General features: G+C 41.6%; 1 protein-coding gene across 3 annotated transcripts in view; it reads left to right on the plus strand.

Annotated features, from left to right (window-relative positions):
- MSI2 (musashi RNA binding protein 2) overlaps nt 1-23,911 on the plus strand; it is a 691,995-nt gene that overhangs the window by 601,002 nt on the left and 67,082 nt on the right. The gene's annotated exons all lie outside the window — the stretch shown is intronic.

Genomic DNA, 23,911 nt, shown 5'->3' on the forward strand with positions numbered 1-23,911 from the left:
TTAATTTATGAAAATTGTACTTATTTAATAATAATTGAAATTGCTATAAAAAGTTATTTCTTTAACCCATTTGTAGCTGTAGTGTAAAAGTTCAAGAACAAATCCTTTAACTTGTCATTGAAATAAAAAAAAGAGCCACCAAACGCGAGACTGATGTTGCCTTATGTAAAGAAGATATCAATGACATTCACAGATATGGCTAGAAATTTCCAATTTCTATCTTGCCCAAGGACTATAATGTCCTTCATTGGGATTTAAAAGGGTTGTCCAGTTAAAATAAACTTTTTTTTATATACTTTATTAGGGAACTGCTTGGGGTCCTCATTTCTTGGTCAGAGTGGTACGCGATTACAAAGAGAATTTCTCACTCTGTCGTGTCCTGCATTGCACAGATAGCCCAATGGTTTGAATGGGCATGATGTAATACTTAAAGGGATTGGACACTTTCCAATCAAGTTTCTGCTGTGTTTTCCTTCAGGCAACTCTAAATACCTTTATTGCTTCCCGCTGCATATCAACATACCCTGTTTCCCCTGGATTGACTGTGTAAAAGGTGGACAGCAGGTTTGACCCCTTCAATAGCTCTCAAGGTGATGGTGGTCCCTTAATTTACCCCCGGCTACCTCCTTTTCTGCACCTGTGCTGACATTAGCTGAAAGCGTTCAGCACATGTGCCGATATAGCCAGAAAAATCTCCTGTATCTGCATATGCGCTGAACACTTTCAGCTACGCCATTGTGACTGTGGGACGGCAAATATTATTCCTGTTTGGAAAGGGGATGATAACATAGAGTTTTCTGTATCCCTTCCCCTGGAGTCACTGGAAGCTGTACTGGGGGAAGAAATGACAGTAACAGGTTAAGATCTTTTTTTCCTGATGTTGATTGCAACGTCTTCCATCCCACCTCTCCCTTACAGACACACACAGAAACAAGCTCCTTGACTTCACACAAGTGTTGCATCCTGAATACTGCACCAAAAATAATCTGGCACTATTTGAAAGCTTAAAATCTAGACTTTAAAGGGGTTTTCCCATCTCAGACAATGGGGGCATGTCGCTAGGATATGCCTCTATTGTCTGACAGGTGCGGGTCCCACCTCTGGGACTCGTACCTACACCAAGAACGGAGCCCCGAAAGTGTGTGAGGGCGCACTGCACATGCACAGCCACCCTCCATTCATTTCTATGGGGGTGCCAAAAATAGCCATGTGGAAGGGAAATATTACATACTTCCTTGGCAGGTGGAAGACAACAGCTATATATACAGATAGGATACACACAGATCTGTGAATGTTGTTAGTAACTTTTGTGGATAAGGCAGCATGTATTATCGCTTTGGTGGTCCTTTAAGGAGAGTCTGGCCATAATATGCATTTTATACAAACATTTCTTGAACAGGTTTTTGATGAAAGTTGGAAGTAGATGATGGATTTCATTTATCCTATGTTAACCATCTTCCTTTTGGTTTTATGCAAAAAGCATCACATAAAATGTCACTAAAGAGCACCAGTTACTGCTTTGTTACATATGTAGCCAGCATTATTTTGACACCAGCTGTGCCTGGATGGTTACTTTAATGTGACACTATTGTAATGTGTTTCTATTGCGTTAACTGGTCAAGCCAGCCAAAATAATGCTGGCTACATCTGTAGCTTAGAGGTGAGTGAATTTTTTTAAATTTTATTCTGGTTCCATTTGCATGAATCGGCTGTCCGAATAAATTCTACCCGAATTACAAATGTCCAGATTGCCTCAAAGTCTCTCTCTGACTTTCTCTCTTATTCTCCCAAACTGAATTGTTCAAATTTTGGGTTTTTTCAAGCTCCGATTTTCAGAAAAATTAAGGTCGAATTCATGAATTTTAGAAGCAATTTGCTCATCTCTACTTATATGTTCTCTTGGAAGTATGTAATTAAATCAAAATAAAATTCAAGATAATTTAATTGGCTCTCAATGAGTCTGAGACTGGGTTTTCACGTTACTGGCTTTTGTTTATTTTTTTTGTTGCTGTAAATAAAATGCAACAAAAACCACATCATTTTACAGTTTTTACAGGTGAAACATGTCAAATAAATGTGTGTTCACTTGCAAAAAATGGGGCAGTTGCGGCAAAAATGCAAATAGTGTTTACGATTTTGTGTAGGGTTCTTTTTATTTTTTATCACAACAGAAACTGCAGTGTGTAAACCCAGCCTAAGGGGTGTAAGAGTGGAGCTTGTAGACATGCTCAGAGAAGCCTTCATTGTTTGTCAGCAATGAACATGAGGTGACATGACAGGCCAGTCAGCTGTCAGCATAAAGAGGAAATTGTTACATTTCATATTCTAAAAAAAAATTTATTTAAATAGCAGGTGAATCTGTAGTGAATATTTCTGAGGCACTAAACATTAATATTTAGGGTCCATTCAGATGTCCGTAAGTGTTTTGCGGTCGACAAATTGTGGATCCGCAAAACATGGATACCGGCCTTATGCATTCTGCATTTTTTCGCACGGCACATGGCCAACCCTGTGATAGAAATGTCTATTCTTGTCCGCAATTGAAGACAAGAATAGGAGATGAATTGTAAATTCTTAGGGTGACTCTACCTCCAAGTGGATGATACCGGTGCTCGTATCGTGACTATTGCACTCCCAGTCACTAGTAACTAAATAATCGATAACTTCTTAGATAGGCACTCAGACATCTAGAGTACATGCAGCACACAACATTTTAATTAGTCCCTCTGATCACAATAAAATAAGCAACAATTTATAAAAAAAGAATAGGAGATGCTCTATCATTTTTGCGGGGCAGTGAAATGAAAGTATCCGCACACGTTCCGCAAAACTGCAGATCGGATGCGAAGCCAGAATTACGGACATGTGAATGGACCCTAAGGCTCTGTTCACATCTGCATTGTGGCGGCTCCATTGCACATCAGACACCAAAGGCCCTTGTCGAACCCAGCTGACTTTTTTTTCATCAAAAACAGCAGACTTTTTAATGGAGTCTCTGACACAAATTTGATCATTGTCTGCATTTACCCTTGAGATTTAAAAAGTAACTAAACTTTTATGCAACTTTTTAAAAAATGTTTTAAAAAAGTTCCATAAAAATGTAGGTACTCTTTAAAGTGAATCTGTCACCATAAAAATGCAGCCAATATGATAGAATGAGGAGCCAATCCGATTACAATCTAGTTTCATGGGAAAAGATCTAGTTTAACTTTTATTTTATTTATTCAGAGGTCATGTAGGCGGTACTCCTAGTGACCGACAGTCTTCCCTGTATAACTGTGCATAGAGAAATAGCTGTCAGTCACTGAGTAGGACCACCCACTGGACTCCTAAACCCAGAATGAGTCCTACCGACTCTTTCTCCACAATCTGCTCAGCTCCTCCTGTTCTATAATATGCAGATTGGCGCACATTTTTCATGGTGACAGGTTTGCATTAAGTTTGAAGAAAAATCACTGTTACATAAACTGTTCTGCAAAAACGTATAACATTGAAATGACAGATGTTTTTAAATGGGAACTCCAGTAGTTTGGATGTTTATCCAGTATAAAAATATTATCTGGCCCGTTTCAGATTCTCATTTTCTGCCAGTGCTTCTTCACACCTTTCTCATAATGTCTTCTTGTTATATTGTCACCCATAAGCTGTCTAAAGACATAAAACATTTTAGGCGATGAGTCTGGATTTTGAAGTCGTATGCCAATGTTTTCCTTGAGATAAGTGGAACTAGAGGTGTCAGTCAGCTTCTAATCTCCCTCTGCTCTGTTGAATTAAAGGAAGATTTTATTATGGGAAATCAGGATTGATTATGATAAGTTATACAAGTTTTCATCATTTACATTCAAAATCACAACCATTGAACAAGGGATGTCCATATCATTATCTACATCAAGACCATTGCTAGTCATTAGTGGTCAGAAGATGATTAGCATTTACTATAGAAACAGGCTGTGATTTCATCCTAAGCAGTGGCATGGACAGACTAAGGGCTGTATTACACCAACAGATTATCTGACCAATATCTGTCCAATCAGACCAATAGTTGGTGTGTGTAACAAAAGATTTGTGTGTGTAATAGGCCATCTGACTAGTGATTGGTCAGAAAAATCTGTCAGGTAATCTGTTGATGTAACACAGCCCTTGGCTTAGTCATCCAGAAATCACCATATAGTACTAATCACCCAATTTTCTGGTATCTGCTGGCTGGTACACAGCTGTATGCCATGTTTGGACCCGCTGACTGCCTTGGCATGATTAAAGAGATTAACAATGCTTAGCCAGCTTTTCTTAAAACTCTACATTGTGCTCTGTTATTCCTCTATGAAATGTGTGACTACATTGATAAATGGTTGTTGGCATACTTCTAATTGATGGGCTGCCTTTCTGCAAACTCCAACACTCCTCCAGTGGTGACAGTGTCAGACTTCCTAGGGAAACCCCCAGTTGTTTTTATTAGTAATACATTTCCTTGGATCATAACAGAGGAACTGCACAAAGCAGAACTCTAAGAAAAGATGGCTTAGAATTGTTATTTCATGGGGGATACAAATATATACTAAAATAGACATGTCCAGAGAGGTGGCAGGTCCTTTTTAAACATTTATTTTGAGGGTTCAGAAGCTATACGGTATAGAATAACCTCTGGAGTTCTCTTTTAATAACATTAGTCATTCCTGTCCATTGTGAGTGGTCAGCACTGCCTGCTCACCTTGTAAAACCTCTCTGATATTAAAGGCATCAATACATATTTTGTTTTGAAACTTTGCCAGTTCTTAAGCCGTTTTCTCGATAATAAAGACAAACATGTCTCCTCATTCTGTATCTTACATCCTTCCTCCCTGCCCCATCCACTTGTTCTTTGGCAAATGCAATTATTGTGTTTGCATGCGATCTGTTCGTTCTCTTCTAAACACTTGTAATTTCACTTGAGTCCATAATATCTTAAAGAAAGCAACATATTCTGTCTGCATAAACGACAGTGTATCCTGCTTTCTATTAATTGCCAGTTATAGTATTTCCATTAAGTTAGTGGTCCCTACTAGGACATCTGCACCTTTTCTTGCCATAAGCGGATGCATATTAAGCTACTGCTTCTGATTTTTCTTCTGAATGTTGAAAGGTAGTTCATACAATGAAAGACTAGAGAATCTTTCAGCTAATTGTACTTAAATTGCCATCTTATTACCTAATAAAAGCATTTCCCCACCACAGCATCATTATAAAATAGGCTAATGCTGTGCAATAAATAATACATTAATATCTAACACAAGGACTTAGAGGTGTTGTCTAGGAATAGAAAAACATGGCTCCTTTCTTCCAAAAATATGGACAGAAGCTTTGACGTCTTTTTATCCCACACAAATCCCCAGTGTGCACCCTGGATACAAGTGGCCGGCATATGACGCTACAACCAGTCTATGGCCTCATTGGTTACATGCCATACCACCAACATCATGACTTCCATCACTGAATGGCAGTGGCTTTAGTATGGCACAAGATTGCTGAGGCCACAGATTGGTTGTAGCAGTCATGTGCTGGCTGCTTGAAAACAAATGACCAGAGAGACCACCATAATGTCTGAGCGGAGTCAGCCAGGGATAGGAGAGGTGACAAAGTGCTTTTTTAATTTTAGAGCATTTCATGTTGTTTTTATTCATTTTGGATAATCTCTTTAAACATTTTTGCTTTTCTTATCCTAGACAACCCTTCTAAGCCTGAAAAAGTGTCTATTTATTAGAGTTAATTTCATATACTCGAAGTCTAGAGAGACCAAATCCTACATCAGAAGTTAGCGCTTTAGGAAATGAGAGCCGGCAGAAAACTGCCATTGTATTTGTGGAATTTTACAGCATTTGTTGCCACGTGATGCCATGAGTCAGTCTGCTGCTGCCTGCCGAGGCCAATGTTAGAAATGCTGACAGCTCTGTCCTGAACTGAGTACCTGAGGTGATAGGGACATCATGATAAAAAAGACCTAGGAGTGTGAGTGTCATTATTTTTTGACAGGAGAGAGCTACCTGTAGCACATTTTAAGAAGAAATTATAGTTGTCTTTTAATTAGCTTTTTTTCCCCACTATTTTATTTCTGAATGTGATATATTACTGTCTAGTGTTTAACTGTGTGGGATCTGAAAGGATTATTTTAGCAATAAAGTGCACTTTAATCAAAGCCCCTTATCCATCCACTGTCAGAATTGTGAAGGAGTTCCGTCCTGCCTGTGCCAATCAGGAATCTTCAGCTTTAGCTACATGTGCTAGAGCTCTGGTTTCCAAACCATGGGTCTCCAAGCTATTGCAAATCTACAACTCCCAGCTTGCCTTGACAGGCCATGTCTGGAGTTGTAGTTTTGCCACAGCGGGGGAGACACAGGATGAATACCACTGGATTAGAAGATGATCAAACAATGATTGTTTTTGGTTTTGAGGAATCTGCATGGGCTATGGGTTATTAGCAAGTGGGTGAGCTCTTCTAAACTGATGGAATACCTGTCATGGACCCTTCATATTTCTGCCAGGTGGGAGGAGGTTGACAGTTAAAGTGAACTGGAAACATCCTTTAATAAAAATTAAAAAAAATCATAAAAAATATCATAAAATCCGTTCCATGCAAACTGGCACTGCTTGCAGGCTGCAAAGGATTCTTAGTTATAGAGACATGTTGTTTGGGCATCTTTGTTTCTGGTGACTAACCATGACTATGAATTTTCATTTTAGCAACAGTTGTGCTTTGTGTCTACCATTTGTATTCTTCCTTTACTGTTCACTTTGTTATGTTCCAAGAATGTCCACCATATTAGACTCTATATTGTACTGCCTTTGCGTTTTAGATGTTAAAGGGTCTATCTTTATTACATTTTTAAATTTTATTCTTTTCCTAAACACTTTTGTTTCTCAGCAGATGCATGCATAACGTTAACGCCAGCCCTTGGGGCTTAGCAAGTAGAAAGAGCAGTGGGGAATTCACGGGCATTGACCATAATAGTCTTGACCAAATTTAGTCAACCAATGGTATGTAAATGGTGATGGTTATCATGGACGAAATGTGATGTTTCTCCTTCACACTAGTATTACGGGAATTCAAATCTTTTGTTGGAATATATCGGCCACTATAACAGTACATGCGTGCAAAATGTACCCCTGTGCCAGGAGCCCATGTGCTGCACTTTCTACTTGTAGGCCTGATTAGCCAGTAACAATAAGCTTGATGGTGAGCGTGAGCAATTACATTTCTGTTGTTTCTCTCTTGCTTGGTTGAGGCTGCTGTGAGAGAGAGTGTCTCTGAGGCATTGCTTCCAGCCTCTCTTACACTAGGACCTGCACACCTCCTCTCAAAAAACTCTTCTGAGCCCTCTCAGCAGGAAGGTTCGTGCCCACCTATTAATTAACCCTCTCTCCATGTCCAGCTTCCTGTTAGTACCAGCTGACTGCATGTTTTGCTTGTGCAAACCAACCAACTCAAGAGACAGTCTCTGAAAACACATTTTATTTCTTTGGTTTTGTTCATCCACTTTTGTGTGTGTAGTCGATTTGCCTTAATGGCATGAGTAGTAAAGGCATTGGCAGCAGCACTGTCCCCTCATTACCACTCCCTTGCTTGCTAGACTGGATGTGTCTTTTGTACTGCACTCAGTGCATGCACTGTCCAGTAATAAATGTACCTCAGTAGCCGTTCAAGTAGAAAATGCATTGCTTAGTCGGCATTGGGCACATGAGAAATGTACTACGATGTTGTTACAAAGAAATATTGAGCCACAGTGTGTGGGTTTGATGTGTAAGTAGGTCTCTCACCAGCCTAACGGGACAAATGAGACATAATTGCAGCAGATTCATCAAGTTGCCAATATCGACAATTACCGCACTCAGTACAGTGAATGAACATTTTGCTAACCAGAAACATGCAGTCTGTTCACAGAACTGACAATTCTACAACTTGACATTGGAACGAAATGAAACACACACACACACACACAATAAAGTTTTGCAAAAATATCCTGTTAAGTGCAATCATTTTCCATAATTACATACATTCAGTAAGGTGTTAACCTTTTCGGGCTTGGTACTAATGAAGATGATCTTCGAGCACATAAGAAATCTGTGTTATGTAGAAGAACAAACAGCTGTAAGCACACCGATCTGTCAGTGGTAGAACATATAGCTAAAGCACTCAACAGTACAAAACAGCCGTACAATAACCACCATTTGTCTTAACTAATGAACACCGAATCCTACCACATAGCGAGCCCCATTACGGCAAGAGGCAATGAAGATGTGTAGTGGCATGGAGAAACATTTTCTATGCGCATATTTAGATTAAAAATACAAGCAGCCAAGTAGTGCTACCAGGGGTAATCAACAACCGTCTTTGCGTGGCACAACCAAAGCATTGGACTGGATTACAATTATGCCCTCTAGGAAGAGTCTCTGAATGTGGTTTTATAAATGACATGGTTAGCATATCTCATTTAGCAGTGCCACATTTAGCCCTGAAGTAGTCCTGAAACCAGCCAAACAATTCAAATTTTTTCGTTCTAACTGGATATGTCACCAGCGCTATAATAACCTGGTTGTTATTTGCTCATTTTATTTATGGCATGTAAACTGGTCTGGCTTTCATTTGTGTTTGTGATTTCAAAACTCTTTCGGGACAAAACTAAGGGTCCTTTAACGTGGACAGATTTCTGCCGATTATGAGTGATGATTGATTTAGCAAGTTGCTTGGCACCCATTATAGGGCCTTTTTACATAAGCTCAAATGGCTATATGAACAGTACTGCCTAGGGTTTATACAGGTTGGTGCACTGCCAACAACTGTAATTTTTATATGCATATAAAGTGGGCAAGGCAAGACAAATTTTTATTTGCCTTAAATACTTGTGCTAGAAAACCTGTATAAATGAGACCAGAAAGGTGCTAGCTAAGATTTCTTTTTCTGGCGCATGAGCCTCACAAAATTACCCAAAGTTATTAAGCTCTGTGTGCCAGGCATAAGCCAAAGTCTGAAGTGGATCCAAGAGGAATGAGAAATATTAAGGAAGGACTTCTCCTTCCTGAAGGATCCACTTCTGGCTTTGGCTGAAGACACAACATTAAAAACAAGAGAGGTTTCACACACAGCTTTTTATTTTTTGTTGGAAAAAGCCACTGCAGTTTTTGATGGATTATTTTGCACAAAAGCCAGAAGTGGATCCAGCAGGAAGGAGAAATATAAGCACTTCCTTTTCATTTCCCTTTCAATCCACTTCTGGCTTTGGCTCAAAAGACTGCATGAAAAGGTGATATAAACAGTGTTGTGCCCGGGCGGCTCCTTTCTCTGGCACTCCCTCCCCACATACTTTAAAAATGTTTCCAACCTCACAGTAGGTATGCCCTCACTGTGCCCCCTCACAGTAGTTATGTCCACACTGTGCCCCCTCACAGTAGTTATGTCCACACTGTCCCCCCTCACAGTAGGTATAGGCAGATCACGCTGCAGCACTGTGTGAGAGGAGTGCACAGGCAGATTCCCATGCTCCTCCTACACAGTCTTGCAACACAATCTGTGCCTGCAGGGCTGAATGGTGAAGCCGAGGGCAGACGGCTCCCTGCTTCACCATTCAGTGTTTTGGCCTGGAAGAGAAGGAGTGCAGCAGCACTCTAGCAATCAGCACCTCCATCTGTATTGATGGAAGCGCTCATTGCATCCGGCACCCCCCTGACAGCTGGCACCCTGATAATTAGGTGCACAACGGTTCCTCTGTCTTCAGAATACAGAGTCTAACTCTAGAATAAAGTGATAGAAAGCTGTAAAATATCAAGACAACATTGCGTTTCTGGTTAAATGCACTTAACTCCACAACTGATTTATGGTTGCCATAATAAATCTTTAAATTTGACCTATCTTGTACTTGGCAACGTTAATCGAACTTCCGAGTGTCATGTCACTTTATTTCTTCCCATTTAGACCTTGTTCACAGAGTTTTGGAATTATTTTTGCATTATGTTAATTCATAGCCAAAACTAGGAGGTGATCCAAGAAAGAGAAGTTCTTTCCTCTCTTTGGGATTCAATCCTATTTCTGAGAAAAAACAGACTAGTAGGTCAGCAATGTCAGTCCCTTTTATATCACGTCTGAGAGATCAGTTCTCTTGTATGGTAATTTAGATCTAAAGGAGAATGGCTTCTCAGCATTAGGGTTCATGCACACGAACGTGTGCAGCCCATGCAAGCAGCGGGTCAGCAATATACATGCATCGGCCGTGTGCTCCGGACTGCAATCTGCAGGATACGGAGCTGAAGCCTACAGAAGCACTACGGACACTTCCCTGGGATTTCGGTCTGTGCTTCTGCAACCGCAAAATAATAGAACATATTCTATTTTATTGCGGTGCACACTGGATATTGCTGATTGCAGACCGGTCCACATCGGAAAGCGGCGGGCACACAGTCGGTGCCCGTGCATTGCAGACAGCTATTTGCGGTCCACAGCACAGGCACGGTGTGCACACATTCGTGTCCATGAGCCCTAAGATAGAAGGGAAGGTTGTTCAATGGAACTGTATAACCGATGCATTTTGTACAGTAAATCTATAAAAGATGCATTAGTTATGCAATTCCAAAGTGCTAAAATACCATACAGGGAGTGCAGAATTATTAGGCAAGTTGTATTTTTGAGGATTAATTTTATTATTGAACAACAACCATGTTCTCAATGAACCCAAAAAACTCATTAATATCAAAGCTGAATATTTTTGGAAGTAGTTTTTAGTTTGTTTTAGTTTTAGCTATTTTAGGGGGATATCTGTGTGTGCAGGTGACTATTACTGTGCATAATTATTAGGCAACTTAACAAAAAACAAATATATACCCATTTCAATTATTTATTTTTACCAGTGAAACCAATATAACATCTCAACATTCACAAATATACATTTCTGACATTCAAAAACAAAACAAAAACAAATCAGTGACCAATATAGCCACCTTTCTTCGCAAGGACACTCAAAAGCCTGCCATCCATGGATTCTGTCAGTGTTTTGATCTGTTCACCATCAACATTGCTTGCAGCAGCAACCACAGCCTCCCAGACACTGTTCAGAGAGGTGTACTGTTTTCCCTCCTTGTAAATCTCACATTTGATGATGGACCACAGGTTCTCAATGGGTTCAGATCAGGTGAACAAGGAGGCCATTTCATTAGATTTTCTTCTTTTATACCCTTTCTTGCCAGCCACGCTGTGGAGTACTTGGACGCGTGTGATGGAGCATTGTCCTGCATGAAAATCATGTTTTTCTTGAAGGATGCAGACTTCTTCCTGTACCACTGCTTGAAGAAGGTGTCTTCCAGAAACTGGCAGTAGGACTGGGAGTTGAGCTTGACTCCATCCTCAACCCGAAAAGGCCCCACAAGCTCATCTTTGATGATACCAGCCCAAACCAGTACTCACCTCCACCTTGCTGGCGTCTGAGTCGGACTGGAGCTCTCTGCCCTTTACCAATCCAGCCACGGGCCCATCCATCTGGCCCATCAAGACTCACTCTCATTTCATCAGTCCATAAAACCTTAGAAAAATCAGTCTTGAGATATTTCTTGGCCCAGTCTTGACGTTTCAGCTTGTGTGTCTTGTTCAGTGGTGGTCGTCTTTCAGCCTTTCTTACCTTGGCCATGTCTCTGAGTATTGCACACCTTGTGCTTTTGGGCACTCCAGTAATGTTGCAGCTCTGAAATATGGCCAAACTGGTGGCAAGTGGCATCTTGGCAGCTGCACGCTTGACTTTTCTCAGTTCATGGGCAGTTATTTTGCGCCTTGGTTTTTCCACACGCTTCTTGCGACCCTGTTGACTATTTTGAATGAAACGCTTGATTGTTCGATGATCACGCTTCAGAAGCTTTGCAATTTTAAGAGTGCTGCATCCCTCTGCAAGATATCTCACAATTTTTGACTTTTCTGAGCCTGTCAAGTCCTTCTTTTGACCCATTTTGCCAAAGGAAAGGAAGTTGCCTAATAATTATGCACACCTAATATAGGGTGTTGATGTCATTAGACCACACCCCTTCTCATTACAGAGATGCACATCACCTAATATGCTTATTTGGTAGTATGCTTTCGAGCCTATACAGCTTGGAGTAAGACAACATGCATAAAGAGGATGATGTGGTCAAAATACTCATTTGCCTAATAATTCTGCACGCAGTGTACATTTTTAAATCTGTAGAATAATCTACGGGAGAGTGGCTTCACAGGAAAGGAGCTTGAGTTTGACTTTAATTTTTGTCGCCCTCTTGAAGTAAAACTAAGCCAACTTATATGTAGTGTAAACTCACTCTAGGCAGGTTAGGTTGTGTCAGAGTGAACTGCTGTGCACCAAATGCTGTGGTGCTCTACAGTGTTGCAGGAAATTGGCATCAATGGATATAACTAAGAATTTGCAGGTGTTGTGGATTGATCTGCAGCCCACAAGTGTACAGACAATACCCATCGCTTTTCTCTTCTTTAAGATCACATATGATTTGAGATCATTCTTTAGAAACACAACGATCAAGAACGTCTTAAGTTACATGTGGTTTCGTCCTCATGTTTACCTGGTTTCATATATAAACTGTATATTCTACCCATCACAGGGTCCATTGGTTCTGCTTCATCTAAACATACAGTGACCATAATGATCAGCACAAGCAGATAAAAATCCTATCCACTTTCTTAAAAATCATGGTTTTCTTCCCTCAACACATCAAACGTGGCCTGATAGTACAAATAAAGAGTTCACAATCCCCTTCTACCTCAGTACAGGTATTTTGTTCCCTGGATGGGAGCAGCTGGTGAAAGATTCTTATGGTAGTTCCCAGGAAATTTTGATTCATGGTAAGATTTTGGAACCACAGGATTATCCTTGGGGGACAGGGGCATAAATATAAGGGGGTGCAGAGGTAGCAGTCGCTACCGGGCCCTGGAGCCTGAGGGGCCCCAAAGACCCTTGTGCAACATAAGACACCAAAAGTTCATGCTGGGAGGCTCTGTTTATAGAATTATGCACTAGGGCCCAGCATGTTCAAGTTAGTCTTCTGGCTGGAGGGAAGGGGTTAGGTCAAAAATGTGGACCCAGCGGTGGGTTGAGGATGCAAGGCTATGTGCTTCCAGCCCCTGGCCACAAACCACTGAGGGAAGGGGGGCCCAAGCTGAACCCTTGGACCAGGGCCAATGAGCCAGGCTCCTAATATTGATGACCTATCCTCAGTTCCAGTGCTGGAGGCTCTAAGAAACAGCTGATCTGTGGGGGTGCGGGTTGTCAAACCGTCAACAATCAGATATTTACAACCCATCTTTAGGATAAGTCATTAATATCAGGAGTCTGGAAAACCCCTTTAAAACTCAACTAGAAGACACTAAGGTGATGGAATATTTATTCATGCTGTATGTGAAATTATGTAGGTTAACTGCACACTTTACATGTGTAAACGTTTAATTAGTGTTCTTCTGTTCTGTAAGTATAAAATTGTACCTCAGGATCAAGAGCTCTTGGCCAGAATAAGAAGTCGTGTTTTACCGTATCTATAATATGGAACTACTTGAAGTTTATGAGCTCATAAATTTTACTGTTCAGTACTGCTGCTTTACTGTGATTTGGTATTTAAGTATTATTTGATCCATGTTTTACCTACTTAGTGCAGTCAGAGTATGGGTGCTAAGGGGGGGTACACTGCCAATCACAACCATTTAAATAGTGAGGCACCTAGTATCAACCAATCTGTCTTCCTGAGCTGATCAGATATTCATAACTATTGTTATGTTTTGTGTGTTTTGACTGTATGGACCTTGTAGTGTCCCATCATCAGCACCTGGCACGATTGGGCAGATGCTCTTCCAACAGCCCCATCGCCCCCATCCAGCAAACTGCAGCTGATGGAGGGGCATGTTAACTTCCTTATTCAGGACCTGCACAGGGAAAGGAAACTGGCACAGTCCATTTCACTGAGAGGCTCTGATATAGTCACATTACATACCACCCTCCCCCTAGCTGGCCATTTGCAGAATGGGAGTAGTAGGGCCTTTGGAGAAAGGCCTTGGATAGGAAAGGTACCATAAAGGGAAACGCAGCAAAACTTCAGAAGAGTATATATGAGTAAGTTGCCGATATCCCCATTACCCACTGTCCTGTACTGATTATATATGTACGGTGGGCAGCCCCATGGGGGAAGGTGAAAACAAAAAATCCTTCTGGGCATCACAAGTACCCAAATTTTCATCCCTAAAAGGATTAAATTACAGACTGAGCGGTATACAACTGGGTCTGCTCTTTTTGTGTATGTTTAGTGTATGTTCACATATGACTGCCATCATTACTGGTTGAGGCATAAAAGAAAGGGCCTACTGTGACTTCCACCCATGGGCCCATGTAAACCTGGAGCCAGACTTGCTCCCTGTGCATTGAAGTTGTACACTTTCTGGCTACAGTTGATTTATTTATATGTAAGCTGAATATATCGCACTTACTTCTAGAGCTGTGTGTGGTTTTGTGGGAGTGATTGCAGGTGGCTGAGTGTGGATTGCAGCAGAGATCATTGAAAGTTAAGTGTTTGTATTCTCGTACTTGCATTTAAACTTGATTTTTTTTTTTTTTTTTTCTCTCTGCTTAATTAAGGCGAGTGCCTGGGGCAACCAGGTGCTATAAATTGAACCACTTACACTCTTCAGAGCCTGCTCTTTCTGAGGCTGCTCTAGTAAGTGGCTTCTTATTAAGTGGAGTTAAAAAACCAGGAGTTTAAGAAAAGGAGTTTGGGAACTAAGGTTGGATATAATTTCCTTGTGTGTTGTTGGCTTAATTTCACGTGGTCCTTCGACTACAGCAGACAGGATCTAAATAATTTATACTGTTTTACTTTTTTACTGTTGTAATCCCCATTTAGTATGTGTTGCACAATTTACAACGCAGTCCAGTGCACATCTTGCATGATGTATGCAGTCCTGGAACAGGAGTTCAAGGGTGTATATCTGTGTTCTAGATGTGAGCAAATTACCCGTTTGGAATCGCAGATCGAGTCTCTAAATGGGCAAGTTGCAACCACTGAGAGGCATTGATAATTTTGCAAAAGAGTTTGCTTCTCACCGAGCAAGCACTCTTTGGGGTAGATGAGGGGGAGGGTGACAGAGAGGAGGCTGAGGAAAGTGAGGTAGCTAGCTGGGTAAAAGTTAGAAAGCGGGGGTAGAGGGAAGAGTGCCAGGGAGGCTAAGCCCTGATCTGACACACCCCAACAAGTTTTGCACGTTTGGCAGATGAGGGGGATGTCAGTCCGGGACGGCACTGCTGCAGCCAGACACTTCCTCTGCCAGTCAGGGGAATGTCAGCTTCCGGTAAGCAGGGAACCAGGAGAGCAGGGCAGGCCAGACAGGTGCTGGTAGTGGGGAGACTCCATTATTAGGGGAACAGATAGGGAAATCTGTCACAAAGACCGTGATCACCGAACAGTGGTGCTGTCTTCCTGGCGCTAGAGTTCGACACATCGCGGATCGGGTTGACAGATTACTGGGAGGGGCTGAGATGATCCAGCGGTCATGGTCCATATCGGAACCAAATGACAAAGTTAGAGGTAGGTGGAGAGTCCTTAAAAATGATTTCAGGGATTTAGGTCAAAAGCTGAGGCAAGGACCTCAAGGTAGTATTTCCGAAATACTGCCTGTACCACGAGCCACACAAGAAAGGCAATGGGAGATTAGGGAGATTAACAAGTGGCTCAAAAACTGGTGTAGGAAGGAGGGGTTTGGGTTCCTGGAGAACTGGGCCGATTTTTCTATCGGCTACAGGCTCTATCGTAGGGACGGGCTGCACCTCAATGGGGAAGGGGCAGCTGTGCTGGGGAGAAAGATGGCTAGAAGGTTGGAGGATGTTTAAACTAGGGACTGGGGGGGAGGGTAATTACGTTATAGGAGGGGAAGATAGTGCAGATAGAGACCGGGGGCAAGGTAATAAGAATGGGGGAGGAATGGAAGGAGGGACTAGAACAGTACAGAAGGAAAGGTGTAGGGTAAAAAATATACATAAACCTCTCAAATGTATGTATACTAATGCCAGAAGCCTGACTAATAAAACTGGTGAACTGGAATTAGTGATGTGTGAGGAGGACTATGACATAGTGGGAATAACTGAGACATGGCTGGATGAAAGCTATGACTGGGCAGTTAATGTACAAGGTTACAGTCTGTTTAGAAAGGATCGTCAAAACCGGAGAGGGGGAGGGGTCTGCCTTTATATAAAGTCCTGTCTAAAGCCCACAGTCCGAGAAAATATAAGTGAGGGACATTGAACATGTGGAGTCACTGTGGGTAGAGATACATGGAGCTAAAAACAACAATAAATTACTAATAGGAGTTTACTATAAACCACCGAATATACCAGAGTCCACAGAAAATCTACTACTAAACGAGATAGACGAGGCGGCAAATCATAATGAGGTGGTTATTATGGGGGACTTCAACTACCCAGATATAGACTGGGAAACTGAAACTTGTATATCTCATAAGGGAAACAGGTTCGTGGCAATAACCAAAGACAATTACCTCTCCCAACTGGTTCAGGACCCGACTAGAGGGACGGCCATACTGGACTTAGTATTAACCAATAGACCTGACAGAACAACAGACGTGCAGGTTGGGGGACACCTGGGAAATAGTGACCATAAAGTAATAACCTTCCAATTATCATTCAAAAGAGCGTTTCTACTGGGAGGAACAAAAATACCAAACTTCAAAAAAGCTAAATTTAGCCAACTAAGAGAGGCCATAGGCCAAACTAACTGGGACAAAGTCCTCACAAATACAGACACAAAATGGGATATCTTTAAAAACATCCTAAAAACTCATTGTGAGAGGTACATACCGTATGGTAATAAAAGGTTAAGGAACAAAAAGAAACAATGGGGATAAATAGAACTGTAAAAGAAAGCAATAAATGACAAAAAGAAAGCATATAAAAACACTAAAACAGGAGGGTAGCACGGAAGCACTGAAAAACTATAAGGAAAAAAATAGAACATGTAAAAAACAAATAAAAGCGGCCAAACTAGAGACCGAGAGATTAATTGCCAAAGAGAGTAAAACTAACCCTAAAATGTTCTTCAATTATATAAATGTTAAAAAGTATAAATCTGAAGGTGTTGGCCCTTTAAAGAGTAATGAGGGGGGGAGTCGCAGAGAGCGACGAGGAGAAAGCAAAGCTGTTAAATATTTTTTTCTCCAATGTATTCACTGAGGAAAATAAACTGTCAGATGGCATGCAGAATGTAAAAATAAATTCCCCATTAAAAGTGTCCTGTCTGACCCAGGAAGAAGTACATCAGCGACTTAAAAAGATTAAAATAGACAAATCGCCAGGACCGGATGACATACACCCCCGTATCCTAAGGAATTAAGTAATGTCATAGCCAGACCCTTATTTCTGATATTTGCAGACTCTATACTGACAGGGAATGTCCCACAGGATTGGCGCGTGGCATATGTGGTGCCAATATTCAAAAAAGGGGCCAAAACAGAGCCTGGAAACTATAGGCCGGTAAGTTTAACATCTGTTGTGGGTAAACTGTTTGAAGGTTTTCTGAGAGATGCTATATTAGAGCATCTCAACGGAAATAAGCAAATAACGCCATATCAGCATGGCTTCGTGAGGGATCGGTCATGTCAGACTAATTTAATCAGTTTCTATGAGGAGGTAAGTTCTAGACTTGACAGCGGCGAATCAATGGATGTCGTATATCTGGACTTCTCCAAAGCATTTGACACTGTACCACATAAAAGGTTAGTATATAAAATGAGAATGCTCGGACTGGGAGAAAACATCTGTATGTGGGTAAGTAACTGGCTGAGTGATAGAAAACAGAGGGTGGTTATTAACGTACACACTCAGATTGGGTCACTGTCACTAGTGGAGTACCTCAGGGGTCAGTCTTGGGCCCTATTCTCTTCAATATATTTTTAATGATCTTGTAGAAAGGCTTGCATAGTAAAGTATCAATTTTCGCAGATGACACTAAACTGTGTAAAGTAATTAACACTGAAGAGGACAGTATACTGCTACAGAGGATCTGGATAGATTGGAGGCTTGGGCAGATACGTGGCAGATGAGGTTTAACACTGATAAATGTAAAGTTATGCACATGGGAAGGAAAAATGCAAGTCACCCGTACATACTAAATGGTAAAACACTCGGTAACACTGACATGGAAAAGGATCTAGGAATTTTATAATAACAGCAAACTAAGCAGCAAAAACCAGTGACAGGCAGCTGCTGCCAAGGCCAACAAGATAATGGGTTGCATCAGAAGGGGCATAGATTCCCGTGATAGGAACATAGTCCTACCCACTTTACAAATCGCTAGTCAGACCACACATGGAGTACTGTGTACAGTTCTGGGCTCCTGTAAACAAGGCAGACATAGCAGAGCTGGAGAGGGTTCAGAGGAGGGGCAACTAAAGTAATAACTGGAATGGGGGCAACTACAGTACCCTGAAAGATTATCAAAATTAGGGTTATTCACTTTAGAAAAAAGACGACTGAGGGGAGAACTAATTAATATGTATAAATATATCAGGGGTCAGTACAGAGATCTATCCCATCAGCTATTATCCCCAGGAACTGTGACTGTGACGAGGGGACATCCTCTGCGTCTGGAGGAAAGAAGGTTTGTACACAAACATAGAAGAGGATTCTTTACGGTAAGAGCAGTGAGACTATGGAAACTCTCCTGCCTGAGGAGGTGGTGATGGTGAGTACAATAAAGGAATTCAAGAGGGGCCTGGACGTATTTCTGGAGCTTAATAATATTACAGGCTATAGCTACTAGAGAGGGGTCGTTGATCCAGGGAGTTATTCTGATTGCATGATTGGAGTCGGGAAGGAATTTTTTATTCCCCTAAAGTGGAGAAATTGGCTTCTACCTCACAGGGTTTTTGGCCTTCCTCTGGATCAACTTGCAGGATAACAGGCCGAACTGGATGGACAAATGTCTTTTTTCGGCCTTATGTACTATGTTACTATGTTACTATTACAGCTTTTGTTAATATTCTGAGCCATTTTCTATATTTCATAAGGTATGCCTCCCTGTTAGCTAAGTCTTTTGTGGTCTCCACATAGAGGTCTTGTCCATAAAGTGGCTGCTGATGAAGGGTCATGTGACCAGAAAAACAGGGGCGTAGCTATAGTGGTTGCAGAGGTAGCAGTCGCAAACGGCCCAGGAGCCTGAGGGGGCCCAAAGACCCTTGTGCTGCATAAGAAGACACCGGTATTATAGAAAGTGAATGCTGGTCAAGTTACACCTCTGGCTGAAGGGAAGGGGTTAGGTCAAGAATTTGGCATGGGGAGGAGGTGCTGTTTCTTCAGGCAGCAGAAAGACTAGGTACTCCCCTGCCCATGGCACAAAGCAGGGAAGGGGACCCAAGCTGAACTCTTGCACCAGGGCCGCCCATGAGCCTTTAGCTACAACCTGCAGACAAATCACTTCCATGGGATGTCTCCTCCATTCATATAAACTGCATCTGCCCCTTGGGAGTTTAGTTCAGGTGCAGTGTTAGGCCAACTGGCCATGTGAATGAGCCCTTAGAAGGAGGAGGCTGAGTGAAGTGTCTGGTCACATGAGCCTCTATTAGCGCTTTCTTACGGACAGGACCGCTATGTGGGGCATGGCTTATGAAATATAGCAAAGGCACAGAATATCAACAAAGGGTATATTGGTAAGTGCCATATAGTCTTCTTACACATTGGTCACAAGTAGCCAGAAAGTGGCCAACCCCTTATGCTGGCAAGAATTTCAAAGTCAAATCTACACACATAGTTTGGCTCCTATATAGCATTATTTCACTGGTTGCTTTCATGGAATCAACCCACTGCATGTGGCTGGACAGAATTTCAAGCACTATTCATGCTTCATTTATTCTTTGACATCTTACTTCCTGAACGCAAATCAGTTTTATTTGAAGCTGCTTTGTCAGAAAGGCTTGGGAAAGCTTGGAATAGCATAGAAGTGCTTATTTCCATGTGCATGATGCTCCTGCATTGTATAGGAGGTATTTTCTAAATCCTTGAGGGATATAACAAGCCTCACAACCCAATAAAAATTTCAGTAGCATTGCAGAATGTATGATTACCCTCTGCTCTGATAGAAGTGACCTCCACTTTAGGTGTTTTGCAGGGTATTTGCTGGAAAGTGCAAAAATATATCCGGCTCCATCAATAATGTACTTAAAAGAGAAAGCGGGTGCCCTTATTAAATCACCCAGAATGTAATTGGTGTTGGAACCTGATATGAGTATTAAGGGCAAGCTTTAAAGGGTTTTAATAAATATAGGTGCTAAATACCAAGAGCCGATTTTTTTTCCTGGGAGTTTTAAATTAGAGGTGCGCGCATGATTACCTGTGCATGTAAGAAGGTCACAAGCGGGTAAGTCACTTTAAATCATTTATGTGATAGGTCATCAGTATCTGATCAGTGGGGGTCTGGCACCCGGGATCTCCGCCGATCAGAAGGCATCGATGCTCACATTAGCGGTGAGGCCTTCTCTGGCTTTACCTAGGTCATGTTTGTAGGTCACATGGCCTGGGCAAAGCTCAACCCCGTTGACGTGAATGGGGTTGAGCTGCGATACCAAGCACAGCCTATGTTTAATATACAGCGCTGTGCTTGGTGAGCTGAGAGAAGGCATTGGTGGGGGTCCTGAGTGTCGGACCCCCACCGATCAGTATTAAAGTCTTGGAAAACCCCTTTAAGTTGATCGTGCACATTAGATAAATGTTGGCCAAACACACCAATTTTAACAGCACCAGCTAACCATCTATTATCTATAGAGGCCTCCTGACTTGATTTCAGCTGTTGTATCCTTAAGTTTCTGTTAGAAAGAGGCCACCACCTTACATGTGGGCAGTGGCTTTCTCCCTCTAGAGTTTGGAGGTCTAGTGGTCAGCCAAATGAGCATTCATCCATCAACTATCTAGCGCTCTATGGCTAGCAAACATTGCTCTTACAGTTTTTTCTTTTTATTTCATCAAGGCGTGTGACTGGTACAATTTCATAATGTTTACTAGTTAACTTTTTGCTTTGCCTCATTTTGCTGTGCTATTTAGCCAGCTATAACTTATTAGTTATTTTTAAATGAGCCTCATTGTCTCTTAATTAGCATGCATTTACCAAATAGCACCTTTAATTGACCTGGACACAATAACATTCCATTAGTCTTTAAGGGCATATTATAGGTCCGTTGGGTGCACGGCGATGACAAAACACACTCATAATCTCTCATTCAGTATACGAGAGGCCTGCATTGTTTTTCTTCTTCTTTCAATCCCTGCATGAAAAGACTCCAGCCTAAAATTAGCAGAAATGATAGCTAGTTAATGTATTACAGTGAGAGCCCTTAGCTTTGGTTTCCATGGCTCCCGAGATTGGCTCATTTGTTTTGTAGATGAGTAATTACTACACAATTAGAGTTGGCTAAAAATAAAGGAGCCCTTTGTTCCTGGCTATTCATTAATATTAATAAAAGATCTGTCCAGGCTACATAGTAAACAAGGAATGCAAATGTGTCTACCCTCTGGCAGGAGAGCTGTAGATTTATTACTTCATGGCAAGCGGTCTCTTCCGCCTGTCTCCTGATTTTATATTTACCCTGTCCTAAGCCTGTGATGCAACAAGCTGAGGGGATTCACACACCATGCACCAGAGCATGAACCACTTGTGTGGTCTTCATCGATGAAGGAAATCAAGATGATGACAACAAAAAGACTTAATAAATGTTCAAAATTAGGCTTTTTTCTTGCGTAAGTCCAGTTCACTGTGCCAGGTAGTGGCTTGCTAGTAATATACTGTAGAGTACGTATGTCTGGATACATTTATGGCATAATTCACACAGTAAAGTTTGATTAAAGGGATTTTCCATCTTTTTAGATACTGATGACCTAACCTCCAGATAAGTCATCAGTATTAAATCGTGGGGGCTGATCCCTACAAAATAGTTAACGGAGCTGGAAGCAGAAGGTTTTGTCCACTGTGTAGTGGCTGTGCTGTGAACTGTAGCTCAGCTCCCATTCACATGAGTAGTAGCTGAGCTGCAGTATGTTAGCACAGCCACCACACAATGGACTACTTCTTCCGGCTACTACCACTGTTCTGCTCTTGATGGCGGCAGCAGTCAAATTTCGGACCACCACCAATCTGATATTTATGGCCGATCCAGAAAATAGGTCAACAGTATCTAAAGGGTGGAGACCCCCTTTAAATTTTAAAGGGTAAAAGGTTTCATGCTGGCATCAGTTCTATAATGTTTTGTTGCCAAAAGAATGAAAACCTAATGAGACCCATCATAAGTGGGATCTATTAGGATCCATTACAAAACAGAACCGTTATGTCTGTAATAACAGAAGCCATGATGTCGGTGTATACATAGCTTTAAGGGGGTTGTACAGGCCATATATATTGATGACCTGTTGTCAGGATAGGTCATGAATATCAGATTGGTGGGGGTCCGACACCTGGCACTCCCACCAATCAGCTGTTTGAAGAGGAGGAGGCGCTCCATGCGAGCGCTACTTCCTGTCCATTACATTACGCATCTTCTCCTTTGGAGTGGTTGCCTAGTGTAATTAAAAATTCAAGCTCCATTCATTATGACTGGCAGTGTAATAAACAGGAATTGGTGGAGGTGCTTGTCAGATTCCCACCGATCTGAAATTAATGACCTATCCTTAGAATAGGTCATCAATATATGTGGCAGGAAAACCCATTTAAGCTTTGCTTTATAAATTATTTTCTATTTAAATTCACTAATAATACATACAAACTGTGTCAGCAAGGTCTTTTAGAAGTATTTTCTTTAGAAAGAGCATAGTCTATAGAATGGGACCTCTACTATGGCCTTCGAGCACCACATTCAAGTATAACTGGTAGTTCTAGACATACATTGTTAAGGTATCACTGAACTGATCTAAATAAAATAATGTTACATATCTTAACAATTATTAGGACACACAAACCAAACACAACATGTTGGTGTGAACAATGACACATAGCGTGATGATGTGCTGTTTCAAAGTCAAGCTTCAGTCAGATTCAGAGTAGCAATCCATTTGATGTATTCTGCTGCCGGCTTCTAATATGCTTCTGTAAATGGCAGGCAGTGGCTGCAGAGACACAGGATTGTGTAGTCGTGTTAGTCATCACTTTCACTATTTCCATTATGTTACAATTATGTCTGAGGCTGCCAGCAGCTTGGAAACCACAGGCAAGGTCACGGAGTGTCCAGTGTGGCTTGCAGTTAGTATAGATGGCAGCAATAGTTAATTGGTACACCACAGTGCTCAACACATGCCTGAAATATTTGTTTTAACGGGACCGTATAATCAGAAAATGGCCTATTTTTTTATCATATTTTTGTTAAACCTATTTTTTTATATGTGACTATATATACCATATTTTTCACCCTATAAGACGCACCTAGGTTTTTGAGGAGGAAAATAAGAAAAAATATATTTTGAACCAAAAGGTATGCTTTTGGTGGGTTTTGAACTAATGGTGGTCTGTGGATGACACTATTATGGGGAATCTGTGGATGACGCACTGTTATGGATCTGTGGAGGACACACTGTTATGGGGGGGTCTGTGAATGGCACTGTTATGGGGGGGATCTGTGGATGGCATTGTTATGAGGGGGATCTGTGGATGGCACTGTTATAGGGGATCTGTGGATGGCACTTGTGGTGGATCTGTGGATTGCACTGTTATGGGGGATCTGTGGATGGCATTGTTATGGGGACATCTGTGGATGACACTGTTATGGGGGCATCTGTGGATGACACATATATAGCATCTTATGCTATATTTTGTCATCCATAGATATTCCCCATAACAGTGTCCCGGTGTGCAGTAAATAGTGACCCTAATACAAGTGGAGGCCGGCAAC

This window comes from Bufo bufo, chromosome 3 (genome assembly GCF_905171765.1).
Source record: "Bufo bufo chromosome 3, aBufBuf1.1, whole genome shotgun sequence".
Taxonomy (NCBI): domain Eukaryota; kingdom Metazoa; phylum Chordata; class Amphibia; order Anura; family Bufonidae; genus Bufo; species Bufo bufo.